This window comes from Rhipicephalus microplus, unplaced genomic scaffold (genome assembly GCF_043290135.1).
Source record: "Rhipicephalus microplus isolate Deutch F79 unplaced genomic scaffold, USDA_Rmic scaffold_317, whole genome shotgun sequence".
Lineage (NCBI taxonomy): Eukaryota > Metazoa > Arthropoda > Arachnida > Ixodida > Ixodidae > Rhipicephalus > Rhipicephalus microplus.
The window spans coordinates 132,501-147,120 of NW_027464885.1; the positions used below are offsets into that span (position 1 = coordinate 132,501).

Genomic DNA, 14,620 nt, shown 5'->3' on the forward strand with positions numbered 1-14,620 from the left:
CTGGCAATCGGCTTCCCCGCTGCACGCGTGCGGCGCACAACCGGTGTGACGTGGAAGTGACGGGACACGTTCGTAAACCCATCGCGAACCGAGTACGACGCCCTACCAAGTGCGCCCGCACCCTGTACAGGGTCACATCTTCACAAGGCTGGCAAGCGGCATTCCGCTGCGCGCGTGCGTCGTCCGAGCAGTTGCGTGATAAACGACCGTGTCGAAAGCCCAAACACCGCCGAGGCCAGTCGCCGCCGCCGCAAGGGCAGCCACGCAGCCTGGCGAGAGGCATCGTCTCGTGTAGCGTCGCCCCCGCCCCAACTGGAGTGGCCCAGTTTTTTGAACGGGACGGGAACTGCGAAGCACTTAGACCGACGGCGGACTACGACGAGAACGCCTTAAGCTTCGCCAACGTTTCGCCAACTCGTGCGGGAGACTTTTCCGCTTCGCGGCAAGTCGTCGCGCCGTGCTCTCCGCATCAACCGCGTACGCAGCGCAACCGCAAACGTCGGGCGCAGCCTCCTCACCTCCCTGCGCTTTGCGCGCGAACGTTCCCTGTTCGCGCGCAAAGCCTGGAGGAGGCACGGCCCCGCAGCGTGTTCGATCGCCCGGTCTACGGGACACCCTGCTTACTTCGAGGGCAACAAGCGCAACGCAAGGCTGCGATCTCGCGCACTTTGGCGCACGGCTGGAGAAGCTTTGCTGGCCGGCTTTTCGCTCCTCGTGTTTACCGTGCGTTAAAGTTGCGCGTCCGTGGCTCTCGCAGCTCTTGCGCGCCCGGTCGCAGAGAGGAGTACGCAACCTCGACCGCACTTCCCTGCAGGCTTCCTTCCGACTCGAAGTCCTGCGGCGGTCTCAACGAGGTGCCACATCCTCAATGCAGTCGGTCGCCCCCGTTTCGGTTGGGCTCTGGCACGACGGTCGCCACCGTCTCGCCCTTGAGTGGCCGCTGTTGGCGCTCGCTGTGAGGTGTTCAGCGTGCTGTCCGTGTTGCCGACGCGGTCAAAACGAGTCGACGGCTCACGTTCCCTTGTGCGCCGAAGGCTCTCTTGATATGTGATCCGACCCTCAGACAGACGAAGCCAAGGGAAGACCCAAGGCCGCAATGTGCGTTCAAAGAATCAGTGCTCAGTGTGTCCTGCAATTCACACCAAGTCTCGCAGCTGCTGCGTTCTTCATCGACCCGAGAACCCGAGTGATCCACCGCTTAGAGTCGTGAAAAAGTGTTTGTTCAATTCCGTACAGTCAAAACCAAACGTTTCTGGCACTCGGCCAAACAGTGGCCAAGAAGGGCGCTTTTCAGCGCACGCTTGGACTCCAAAACTCTGCCGCGCCTTTTTCGGCTGCCGCAAATCGAGCAAACGGTGTGTTTCGGACGGCGTTTCGCTTCCGCTACTTGCGAGTGCTTTCGTGGTCCACCCCTCTATAAATACTCGGGAGGCGTCGAAGCCGGTTCTCCCAAGCCGGACCCGTAGGTATCGTTGTGTGCTCGCTCTCATTGGCCCGCCTAACCAGAAAATGCCTGCGGTACACCCATTTGGATAAGAGTGCACGCAGATGCGGGCCTCGACGGCTACACATTTCCTCGGGGCGGCCGCCTCCCGGCTCCGTGGAGCGCGGGATGCACGGTCCCATCGACAAGCCTCTCCCGTTTTTACGTGGCGTCGCGGTTCACCACGGCGGGCGGGTCGGTCTCCTCCGCATAAAAAGGGGACCCCCGCTTTTTGTTCCACGAAATCGCACAAGCTTTTTTCGCATCCCACGGTTTGCCACCGCACACCAAAATGCCGATCCGGCTGCCTACTTTAGCCAACAGGTGAAGCCAGGCGCGCCGTACTTGCGCGGCACTTCCCACGTCCACCGAAGTCGGTGCCAAGGACCACTTTCGGCGCGCCGGAGCCGCGTACGAGCCTACTCGAGGCGGAAGAACGAAGCCAGCAAGGGCCTGGCCGCAAGTGCGTTCAATTGTCGGGACGTCCAAGTCCCTCGTTCTTCCGTGCTTCCTCTTTCGGCAAGTCGTTGCGGCACCTTCCCAAAGCGCGCAGACCCGCTAATCGCGACGAGCGCGACGTGGCCGTGCCGCCTTTCCCTCGGCAGCAAGCAAAACGCCTGGCAACGTCGACGCTCCCCTAACCGCGATCTCGCACCGTGTTTCGTGTGGCGAATTCAAAAGCCGGCCGGCGCTGCTGCAACCATTACGGTCGGTACGCATACGCCGCGGAGGGCGGGACGGTCATCGGAGCGTGCGGTTCCTCCATCGAGTACTGCGCACCTCGGCCGTCGCATCGCCGTGCCATGACCGGCCGCGCGTCAACGCGAACCGGTGCCAGCGAGATCCCTCGCCTGCAAGAACCGACCGGCAGCCTCCGTCACCCGAGGACGCGGAGGCGCTTGCCGCGGACGGCGGGACGGTATGCACTGGTGCACAGCGGACCCGTCACATCGCCAGTTCCTTGACCGACCGCCGACGCTTGTGCCGTTCCTCTCGTACTTGGCAGTCGCCGCGCGATTGTCGGGTCTCGTTCTTGCACGCTCGAACGGTCGGGAGGGCACTCGGCTGGCGTTTCGGGAACGCGCAGCCTCGCCTTCTACCGACGTAACCACGACTCGCCGTTCGCGCTCCGCCGCTCCTGTTTACAGTACTAGGCGGTCCCGCAGCGGTCGGGTCGCGCATTTCGAGCGCTTCGAGCCACGGTGCAGTGGCGGGTCGAAAGCCGACCTATGAGTGCGTTGCGCCGTTTGTACCCGCGTCCGCCACCTGGCCGACCGTCCAAGGTCGCGGTGTTGGCGTCCGCTGGGCGCAACAATTTGTCACGGCGGTGCCGCTCCACATTCAGGCAGCCCCGTGGGGAAAAGCCGACCCCGCGTCCAAACGGGGTCAGCGGCAGAAAGTGTCGGGCGCAGACGCAGCTGAGGCGCTCACCCTTCACAATCCGTTAATGATCCTTCCGCAGGTTCACCTACGGAAACCTTGTTACGACTTTTACTTCCTCTAAATGATCAAGTTTGGTCATCTTTCCAACAGACCGGCGCAACCGAAAGGCCGCGCCGGACATCGGTCCGAAGACCTCACTAAATCATTCAATCGGTAGTAGCGACGGGCGGTGTGTACAAAGGGCAGGGACGTAATCAACGCGAGCTTATGACTCGCGCTTACTGGGAATTCCTCGTTCAAGGGGAACAATTGCAAGCCCCTATCCCAATCACGAAAGAAGTTCCACGGGTTACCCAGTCTTTTCAGACAGGGATAAAGACACGCTGCTTCCTTCAGTGTAGCGCGCGTGCGGCCCCGGACATCTAAGGGCATCACAGACCTGTTATTGCTCTGTTTCGTGCGGCTAGGAGCCGCTTGTCCCTCTAAGAAGGTTGTAAGGTGCTGGGAACCCCGCACCTATTTAATAGGCTAGAGTCTCGTTCGTTATCGGAATTAACCAGACAAATCGCTCCACCAACTAAGAACGGCCATGCACCACCATCCACCGAATCAAGAAAGAGCTCTCAATCTGTCAATCCTCCCAGTGTCCGGGCCGGGTAAGTTTTCCCGTGTTGAGTCAAATTAAGCCGCAGGCTCCACTCCTGGTGGTGCCCTTCCGTCAATTCCTTTAAGTTTCAGCTTTGCAACCATACTTCCCCCGGAACCCAAATACTTTGGTTTCCCGGAAGCTGCCCGCCGAGTCATTTGAGTAACTCAGGCGGATCGCTGGTTGGCATCGTTTATGGTCAGAACTAGGGCGGTATCTGATCGCCTTCGAACCTCTGACTTTCGTTCTTGATCAATGAAAACATTCTTGGCAAATGCTTTCGCAGTAGTTCGTCTTGCGACGGTCCAAGAATTTCACCTCTAGCGCCGCAATACGAATGCCCCCGTCCGTCCCTCTTAATCATTACCTCGTATTCCAAAAACCAACAGAACAGAAACGAGGTCTTGTTCTATTATTCCATGCAAGTTTATTCAGGCGACTCGCCTGCGTTGAGCACTCTAATTTTTTCAAAGTAAAAGCACCGGCCATCTCGAGGCACACAATGAAGTGCACCAAGAAAGAACCGGCATGATGTTCAGTCCGAGCCGTCGCATCGGGTAGATGCACTACTCGTCTGGAACTGAGATCCAACTACGAGCTTTTTAACCGCAGCAGCTTTAGTATACGCTATTGGAGCTGGAATTACCGCGGCTGCTGGCACCAGACTTGCCCTCCAATTGATCCTCGTTAAAGGATTTAGAGTGTACTCATTTCAATTACGGGGCCTCAAAAGAGTCCCGTATTGTTATTTTTCGTCACTACCTCCCCGTGCCGGGAGTGGGTAATTTGCGCGCCTGCTGCCTTCCTTGGATGTGGTAGCCGTTTCTCAGGCTCCCTCTCCGGAATCGAACCCTGATTCTCCGTTACCCGTAACAACCATGGTAAGCAAGTAACCTACCATCGAAAGTTGATAAGGCAGACACTTGAAAGAAACGTCGCCGGCTCGTGGCCATGCGATCAGCACAAAGTTATCCAGAGTCACCACACAATACGGGCCGAAACCCGATCGATCTTGGTCTAATAAAAGCACCCGTTACCCAAAGGGCTCCAGGCTCACTGCATGTATTAGCTCTAGAATTGCCACAGTTATCCAAGTAGGAAGAAACGATCTAAGGAACCATAACTGATTTAATGAGCCATTCGCGGTTTCGCCTTATTTCGGCATGTACTTAGACATGCATGGCTTAATCTTTGAGACAAGCATATGATTACTGGCAGGATCAACCAGGTAATCGTTCGACTGCGCGTCCGTCCTCGCCTTCGGCGGGCCGGACGCAGTCTGTGTGCGGCGGAGGCCACCTTCAGGCGCCCCAACACGCTTATTTTGCACTCCGAGATGACGGCGTTCGAGCTCGCTACGGCACAACCTTCCCGAAAGACGAGTGGGAGCCGTGCGGCAAGAAGCACGTTCATGCTCGCTCTTTTTCGTTGCATCGACTCGGTCGCGCCGTGCGGGTTGCCCAAGCCCGCTGCACTGTCGGTGGACCGGCCGGAACTAGCAACGGAGCCGAGACTGCAAAGCCGCCAGACGACGGGTCACGCCCGCGTCTTCGGCGCTTTCGCATCTGAATCGCCCGAGGACGACACGGAACACACCTCGATATCGTGGTAAAACGGCACCGTCCGACAACCAGCCCCTAACGCATCAAGCGGATGAGGCTGCAGACGACTGCCGTGGATTCCCCTGGAGCAGACCCGAGGACACGCTTGACGAGGCCGAAGCCCGCCGCATATCAGACACCCGGTCGCTTTCGCGTACGCCGCTCACGAGAACCCCCACATAATAGCAGCGATAAGTACCCAGACCTCCTTGGGCACTAATACGAGCGTACTCGAGAAAATTTCACCGCGGGTGTGCCCCGAAACGTGTGGCACGTTGAGCGTGCCACAAGTCTACGTCGCTCTCAAACCCGCCGAGGTCGTAGAATTTGCGACCCTACTCACGAAATTCCCACCGAGGATACGGCCGCAAACGTACCGCACCTTGGGTAGGCCACGAGTTTGTGCAACACTACGCTGACGGCACAGCACCGAGGTCGTGCGCGCACGCACGGGAAAATTCCGCCGCGGTTTCTGCCGAAAACGTGAGGCACCACGACTCTCCGCAAGTTCGCGTCGACTGCGAAAGACCGAAGTCGTGAACGACGTGTCCGCTACTCGCCGCCGACACGCTGGACACCAAACGTACAACGACTCGACGGCGTCGTAGAGGAGGCCCACGACGCGGTTTTCCTTAACGACGTCTCGGCGTGGCACCGACAGGTTAGAACGGCCGACCAACGTTCCCTGTCCGCCGTTCGGCTCAGTCGAAGGGCTCGGCGACTTCGGCAACGCTGCGAAGCCGCACGGTGACGCACGCCATGTCCCCATTTTTTTTTTTTTTTCTTTCTGCGTCTGCCGGGGTGCCCCTATAATAGCAGCGATAAGCACCCAGACCGCCGTGGGTCGCTCGCCCCGGCTGACGTGGTTTTTCGTACTCCTGCGGCGGTCGCCGTCAAGCACGTCCAAATACGCTACTTTCGTGGGCGCATTCACGCTCTTTCGCTTCGCCGGAGTGCCAGCACTCACTCTGCCAAAAACGGCGAACATCCGAGCGGCGGTTCCCACTTTTGCGTCGGCGTCGCAAACCCCGCCCCGGCAGACGAGGTTTGCCGTACTCGTGCGACGGTGGCCGGCGGGCACGTCGAAAGACGCCGATATCGTGCGCGAATTGGCGCACCTTGGCTTCACCGGAGTGCCGCCACTGACTCCTCCAAAAACGGCGAAGATCCGAGCGGCGCTTCCCACTTTCGCATCGGCGTCCCGAACTCCGCCCCGGCTGACGCGGTTTACCGTACTCGTGCGACGGTCGCCGGCGAGCACGTGGAAAGACGCCGATATCGTGCCCGAATCGGCTCCGTTCGGCTTCGCCGGAGTGCCAGCACTGGCTCGGCGAAAGACGACGAACATCCGAGCGACGGTTCTCACTATTGCGTACGCGTCGCAAACCCCGCCCCGGCAGACGCACTTTGCCGTACTCGTGCGACGGTCGCCGGCGAGCACGTAGAAAGACGCCGATATCGTGCCGGAATCGGCCCCGTTTGGCTTCGCCGGAGTGCCAGCACTCACTCGGCCACAAACGGCGAACATCCGAGCGGCGGTTCCCACTTAGCCGTCGGCGTCCCGAACTCCGCCCCGGCAGACGCGGTTGCCGAGCTCGTGCGACTAGCGACCGCGAAGCCGTCTCGCGACGCCGCTTTCGTGCGCGGCTCCCACTGCGACCTGGGTCACCCGAGGTCGACGAGCAAGAAAGAATGTCGAAAAAAAATTTTTTTTTTTTTTGCGTCTGCCGGGGTGCCCCTATAATAGCAGCGATAAGCACCCAGACCGCCATGGGTCGCTCGCCCCGGCTGACGTGGTTTTTCGTTTTCCTGCGGTGGTCGTCGTCAAGCACGTCCAAACACGCCACTTTCGTGGGCGCATTCGCGCTCTTTCGCTTCGCCGGAGTGCCAGCACTCACTCTGCCAAAAACGGCGAACATCCTAGTGGCGGTTCCCACTTTTGCGTCGGCGTCGCCAACCCCGCCCCGGCATACGCGGTTTGCCGTACTCGTGCGGCGGTGGCCGGCGGGCACGTCGAAAGACACCGATATCGTGCGCGAGTCGATGCTTCTTGGTCTCGCAGGAGGGCCGCCACTCACTCCTGCAAAAACGGCGAAGATCCGAGCGGCGCTTCCCACTTTTTCGTCGGCATCGCAAACCTCGCCCCGGCAGACGCGCTTTGCCGTACTCGTGCGACGGTCGCCGGCGAGCACGTCGAAATACGCCGATATCGTGCCCGAATCGGCCCCGTTTCGCTTCGCCGGAGTGCCAGCACTCACTCGGCCAAAAACGGCGAACATCCGAGCAGCGGTACCCACTTAGCCGTCGGCATCCCGAACTCCGCGCCGGCTGACGCGGTTGCCGAGCTCGTGCGACTAGCGACCGCGAACGCGTCTCGCGACGCCGCTTTCGTGCGCGGCTCCCATTGCGACCTGGGTTACCCGAGCTCGACCAGCAAAAAAGAAGGTCGAAAAAAAATTTTTTTTTTCTGCGTCTGCCGGGGTGCCCCTATAATAGCAGCGATAAGCACCCAGACCGCCGTGGGTCGCTCGCCCCGGCTGACGTGGTTTTTCGTACTCCTGCAGCGGTCGCCGTCAAGCACGTCCAAATACGCCACTTTCGTGGGCGCTTTCGCGCTCTTTCGCGTCGCCGGTGTGCCAGCACTCACTCTGCCAAAAACGGCGAACATCCTAGTGGCGGTTCCCACTTTTGCGTCGGCGTCGCCAACCCCGCCCCGGCATACGCGGTTTGCCGTACTCGTGCGGCGGTGGCCGGCGGGCACGTCGAAAGACACCGATATCGTGCGCGAGTCGATGCTTCTTGGTCTCGCAGGAGGGCCGCCACTCACTCCTGCAAAAACGGCGAAGATCCGAGCGGCGCTTCCCACTTTTTCGTCGGCATCGCAAACCTCGCCCCGGCAGACGCGCTTTGCCGTACTCGTGCGACGGTCGCCGGCGAGCACGTCGAAATACGCCGATATCGTGCCCGAATCGGCCCCGTTTCGCTTCGCCGGAGTGCCAGCACTCACTCGGCCAAAAACGGCGAACATCCGAGCAGCGGTACCCACTTAGCCGTCGGCATCCCGAACTCCGCGCCGGCTGACGCGGTTGCCGAGCTCGTGCGACTAGCGACCGCGAACGCGTCTCGCGACGCCGCTTTCGTGCGCGGCTCCCATTGCGACCTGGGTTACCCGAGCTCGACCAGCAAAAAAGAAGGTCGAAAAAAAATTTTTTTTTTCTGCGTCTGCCGGGGTGCCCCTATAATAGCAGCGATAAGCACCCAGACCGCCGTGGGTCGCTCGCCCCGGCTGACGTGGTTTTTCGTACTCCTGCAGCGGTCGCCGTCAAGCACGTCCAAATACGCCACTTTCGTGGGCGCTTTCGCGCTCTTTCGCGTCGCCGGTGTGCCAGCACTCACTCTGCCAAAAACGGCCAACATCCGAGCGGCGGTTCCCACTTTTGCGTCGGCGTCGTAAACCCCGCCCCGGCAGACGCGGTTTGCCCTACTCGTTCGACGGTCGCCGGCGAGCGCGTCGAAAGACGCCGATATCGTGCGCTAATTGGCGCTCCTTGGCTTCTCCGGAGTGCCGCCACTCACTCCTCCAAAAACGGCGAAGATCCGAGCGGCGTTCTCCACTTTCGCATCGGCGTCCCGAACTCCGCCCGGGCTGACGCGGTTTACCGTACTCGTGCGACGGTCGCCGCCGGGCACGTCGAAAGACGCCGATATCGTGCCGTAATCGGCCCCGTTTGGCTTCGCCCGAGTGCCAGCACTCACTCGGCCAAAAACGGCGAACATCCGAGCAGCGTTTCCCACTTTCGCATCGGCGTCCCGAAGCCCGCCCCGGCAGACGCGGTTTGCCCTACTCGAGCGACGGTCGCCGGCGATCTCGAGCGACGGTCGCCGGCGATCACGTCGAAAGGCGCCGAATTCGTGCACGAATCGATGCTTCTTGGTCTCGCAGGAGGGCCGCCACTCACTCCTGCAAAAACGGCGAAGATCCGAGTTGCGCTTCCCACTTTTTCGTCGGCGTCCCGAACTACGCCCCGGCTGACGCGGTTTACCGTACTCGTGCGACGGTCGCCGGCGGGCACTTCAAAATACGCCGATTTCGTGGGCGCATTCACGCTGTTTCGCTTCCCCGGAGTGCCAACACTCACTCTGCCGAAAGCGGCGATCATCCGAGCGGCGGTTCCCACTTTTGCGTCGGCTTCGCAAACGGCGCCCCGGCAGACGCGCTCGTGCGACGTACTCGTGCGACGGTCGCCGGCGAGCACGTCGAAAGACGCCGATATCGTGCTCGAATCGACCCCGTTTCGCTTCGCCGGAGTGCTGCCAGTCACGGCGCAGAGAACGGCGAACAAGTGTTTTTTTTTTTTTTTCCTAGAATTTGTGTTATAGAAGGCACATTTGATATCGGACGATAATTTTCAACTTTATCACGCGCACCGATTTTCGTGTAGAGGTTTGCAAGTTTATGGGAATTTCTCCACTTGGAATAATGCGATTTAGTAGTACTACGAGAACTTCATGGATGTACTCAAGGGTACGGGGCAAGTCAGTTACGTCAACACCTGCAGATTTTTTACACTTCAAACTGAAAATTGTTGGTTGTGAGTCCTCGTGTGATATTAAAGGCCGATTCGCTAACACATAGAACAAAGAAAGAAAGGAAGAAAAAACGCCCGCGCTCGCTCAAGAAACCTGGGTTCGCAACAAGTGGCAACAACAAGCAACCGAGCGAGTGCGCCAAAACCCGTGGCGGCCGAACAAACGCGAAGTCCCAACCGCGTCAGCCGGGGCGGCACGGGACAGGAAAAATCACTTCAGCCGGGGCGGCGGGGCACCGAATAAACCTCGTCACCTCGTCGCAGGATAAAAGAGGAAACAAAAAGTCTAAACAGCGTCTGCTGGAGCGAATGCGTAATAAAACAACAACAACAACAAAAAAAAAACACCCGCGCTCAAGAAGTCTGCAATCCTCACAAAAGGCGACTGTGACCGAGCAGCGTCAGCCGGGGCCGTGCGGAAACGGAAAAACCGCGACTACCGGGGCGTCGAGGCACCGAAAAATCCACTTCAGCCGCGGCGAAAAAAAAAACAAAAAGAAAGACGGAGGGGGGGGGGGGGAACCACGTCTGCCGGGGCGAAGGAAAAAAAAAAACGCGTCTGCCGGGGCGAGCCCGGGTGCGGCACCACCGGGAAAACTGTGGCAAACAGACATGGCGATCGAGTGAGTGGGCCGCCAGCCAGGCTCAGCCAAAAAGTGCAAAGTCCGAACTGCGTCAGCCGGGGCGGCAAAAACCGCGTCAGCCGGGGCGGCGCAAAAAACCGCGTCTGCCGGGGCGGCACGAAACCGCGTCAGCCGGGGCGGGGCGAAAACTGCGTCAGCCGGGGCGAAAAGAAAAAAAAAAACGCGTCTGCCGGGGCAAGCCCGGGTGCGGCACCACCGGGAAAACTGTGGCAAACAGACATGGCGATCGAGTGAGTGGGCCGCCAGCCAGGCACAGCCGAAAAGTGCAAAGTCCGAACCGTGTCAGCCGGGGCGACGCAAAACCGCGTCAGCCGGGGCGGCGCGAAACCGCGTCAGCCGGGGCGGCACGAAACCGCGTCAGCCGGGGCGGCGCGAAAACTGCGTCAGCCGGGGCGGCGCGAAAACCTCGTCAGCCGGGGCGAGCGAAAAGGGGGGGGGGGAACCACGTCTGCCGGGGCGAAAGAAAAAAAAACGCGTCTGCCGGGGCGAGGCCCGGGTGCGGCACCACCGGGAAGACTGTGGCAAACAGACATGGCGATCGAGTGAGTGGCCGCCAGCCAGGCTCAGCCCAAAAAGTGCCAAGTCCGAACTGCGTCAGCCGGGGCGGCAAAAACCGCGTCAGCCGGGGCGGCGCGAAAACCGCGTCTGCCGGGGCGGCGCGAAAACTGCGTCTGCCGGGGGCGAGCCCCGGGTGCGGCACCACCGGGAAAACTGTGGCAAACAGACATGGCGATCGAGTGAGTGGGCCGCCAGCCAGGCACAGCCGAAAAGTGCTAAGTCCGAACTGCGTCTGCCGGGGCGGCACGAAACCGCGTCAGCCGGGGCGGCGCGAAAACCGCGTCTGCCGGGGCGGCACGAAACCGCGTCAGCCGGGGCGGCGCGAAAACTGCGTCAGCCGGGGCGAGCCCGGGTGCGGCACCACCGGGAAAACTGTGGCAAACAGACATGGCGATCGAGTGAGTGGGCCGCCAGCCAGGCACAGCCGAAAAGTGCTAAGTCCGAACTGCGTCTGCCGGGCGGCACGAAACCGCGTCAGCCGGGGGCGGCGCGAAAACCGCGTCTGCCGGGGCGGCACGAAACCGCGTCAGCCGGGGCGGCGCGAAAACTGCGTCAGCCGGGGCGAGCCCGGGTGCGGCACCACCGGGAAAACTGTGGCAAACAGACATGGCGATCGAGTGAGTGGGCCGCCAGCCAGGCACAGCCGAAAAGTGCTAAGTCCGAACTGCGTCAGCCGGGGCGGCAAAAAACCGCGTCAGCCGGGGCGGCGCAAAAAACCGCGTCTGCGGGGCGGCACGAAACCGCGTCAGCCGGGGCGGCGCGAAAACTGCGTCAGCCGGGGCGAAAGAAAAAAAAAAAAACGCGTCTGCGGGGCGAGCCCGGGTGCGGCACCACCGGGAAAACTGTGGCAAACAGACATGGCGATCGAGTGAGTGGGCCGCCAGCCAGGCACAGCCGAAAAGTGCTAAGTCCGAACTGCGTCTGCCGGGGCGGCACGAAACCGCGTCAGCCGGGGGCGGCGCGAAAACCGCGTCTGCCGGGGCGGCACGAAACCGCGTCAGCCGGGGCGGCGCGAAAACTGCGTCAGCCGGGGCGAGCCCGGGTGCGGCACCACCGGGAAAACTGTGGCAAACAGACATGGCGATCGAGTGAGTGGGCCGCCAGCCAGGCACAGCCGAAAAGTGCTAAGTCCGAACTGCGTCTGCCGGGGCGGCACGAAACCGCGTCAGCCGGGGCGGCGCGAAAACCGCGTCTGCCGGGGCGGCACGAAACCGCGTCAGCCGGGGCGGCGCGAAAACTGCGTCAGCCGGGGCGAGCCCGGGTGCGGCACCACCGGGAAAACTGTGGCAAACAGACATGGCGATCGAGTGAGTGGGCCGCCAGCCAGGCACAGCCGAAAAGTGCAAAGTCCGAACCGTGTCAGCCGGGGCGACGCAAAAACCGCGTCAGCCGGGGCGGCGCGAAAACCGCGTCAGCCGGGGCGGCACGAAACCGCGTCAGCCGGGGCGGCGCGAAAACTGCGTCAGCCGGGGCGGCGCGAAAACCTCGTCAGCCGGGGCGAGCGAAAAGGGGGGGGGGGGGGAACCACGTCTGCCGGGGGCGAAAGAAAAAAAAAACGCGTCTGCCGGGGCGAGCCCGGGTGCGGCACCACCGGGAAGACTGTGGCAAACAGACATGGCGATCGAGTGAGTGGGCCGCCAGCCAGGCTCAGCCCAAAAAGTGCCAAGTCCGAACTGCGTCAGCCGGGGCGGCAAAAACCGCGTCAGCCGGGGCGGCGCGAAAACCGCGTCTGCCGGGGCGGCGCGAAAACTGCGTCAGCCGGGGCGAGCCCGGGTGCGGCACCACCGGGAAAACTGTGGCTAACAGACATGGCGATCGAGTGAGTGGGCCACCAGCCAGGCTCAGCCAAAAAGTGCCAAGTCCGAACTGCGTCAGCCGGGGCGGCAAAAACCGCGTCAGCCGGGGCGGTGCAAAAAAACCGCGTCTGCCGGGGCGGCACGAAACCGCGTCAGCCGGGGCGGCGCGAAAACTGCGTCAGCCGGGGCGAAAGAAAAAAAAAACGCGTCTGCCGGGGCGAGCCCGGGTGCGGCACCACCGGGAAAACTGTGGCAAACAGACATGGCGATCGAGTGAGTGGGCCGCCAGCCAGGCACAGCCGAAAAGTGCTAAGTCCGAACTGCGTCTGCCGGGGCGGCACGAAACCGCGTCAGCCGGGGCGGCGCGAAAACCGCGTCTGCCGGGGCGGCACGAACCGCGTCAGCCGGGGCGGCGCGAAAACTGCGTCAGCCGGGGCGAGCCGGGTGCGGCACCACCGGGAAAACTGTGGCAAACAGACATGGCGATCGAGTGAGTGGGCCGCCAGCCAGGCACAGCCGAAAAGTGCTAAGTCCGAACTGCGTCTGCCGGGGCGGCACGAAACCGCGTCAGCCGGGGCGGCGCGAAAACCGCGTCTGCCGGGGCGGCACGAAACCGCGTCAGCCGGGGCGGCGCGAAAACTGCGTCAGCCGGGGCGAGCCCGGGTGCGGCACCACCGGGAAAACTGTGGCAAACAGACATGGCGATCGAGTGAGTGGGCCGCCAGCCAGGCACAGCCGAAAAGTGCTAAGTCCGAACTGCGTCAGCCGGGGCGGCAAAAACCGCGTCAGCCGGGGCGGCGCAAAAAACCGCGTCTGCCGGGGCGGCACGAAACCGCGTCAGCCGGGGCGGCGCGAAAACTGCGTCAGCCGGGGCGAAAGAAAAAAAAAAACGCGTCTGCCGGGGCGAGCCCGGGTGCGGCACCACCGGGAAAACTGTGGCAAACAGACATGGCGATCGAGTGAGTGGGCCGCCAGCCAGGCACAGCCGAAAAGTGCTAAGTCCGAACTGCGTCTGCCGGGGCGGCACGAAACCGCGTCAGCCGGGGCGGCGCGAAAACCGCGTCTGCCGGGGCGGCACGAAACCGCGTCAGCCGGGGCGGCGCGAAAACTGCGTCAGCCGGGGCGAGCCCGGGTGCGGCACCACCGGGAAAACTGTGGCAAACAGACATGGCGATTGAGTGAGTGGGCCGCCAGCCAGGCACAGCCGAAAAGTGCTAAGTCCGAACTGCGTCTGCCGGGGCGGCACGAAACCGCGTCAGCCGGGGCGGCGCGAAAACCGCGTCTGCCGGGGCGGCACGAAACCGCGTCAGCCGGGGCGGCGCGAAAACTGCGTCAGCCGGGGCGAGCCCGGGTGCGGCACCACCGGGAAAACTGTGGCAAACAGACATGGCGATCGAGTGAGTGGGCCGCCAGCCAGGCACAGCCGAAAAGTGCTAAGTCCGAACTGCGTCTGCCGGGGCGGCACGAAACCGCGTCAGCCGGGGCGGCGCGAAAACCGCGTCTGCCGGGGCGGCACGAAACCGCGTCAGCCGGGGCGGCGCGAAAACTGCGTCAGCCGGGGCGAGCCCGGGTGCGGCACCACCGGGAAAACTGTGGCAAACAGACATGGCGATCGAGTGAGTGGGCCGCCAGCCAGGCACAGCCGAAAAGTGCAAAGTCCGAACCGTGTCAGCCGGGGCGACGCAAAAACCGCGTCAGCCGGGGCGGCGCGAAACCGCGTCTGCCGGGGCGGCACGAAACCGCGTCAGCCGGGGCGGCGCGAAAACTGCGTCAGCCGGGGCGAGCCCGGGTGCGGCACCACCGGGAAAACTGTGGCAAACAGACATGGCGATCGAGTGAGTGGGCCGCCAGCCAGGCACAGCCGAAAAGTGCTAAGTCCGAACTGCGTCAGCCGGGGCGGCAAAAACCGCGTCAGCCGGG

General features: G+C 62.2%; 2 non-coding genes across 2 annotated transcripts; both read right to left on the reverse strand.

Annotated features, from left to right (window-relative positions):
- Nucleotides 1-1,053: 1,053 nt before the first annotated feature.
- LOC142793658 (5.8S ribosomal RNA) lies at nucleotides 1,054-1,206 on the reverse strand. The gene has a single exon (XR_012891720.1). It is a non-coding gene; the product is annotated as a 5.8S ribosomal RNA (ribosomal RNA).
- A 1,722-nt stretch (nucleotides 1,207-2,928) lies between these two features.
- Nucleotides 2,929-4,743, reverse strand: LOC142793665 (small subunit ribosomal RNA). Its single transcript, XR_012891726.1, has one exon. It is a non-coding gene; the product is annotated as a small subunit ribosomal RNA (ribosomal RNA).
- Between the last annotated feature and the right edge of the window lie 9,877 nt (nucleotides 4,744-14,620).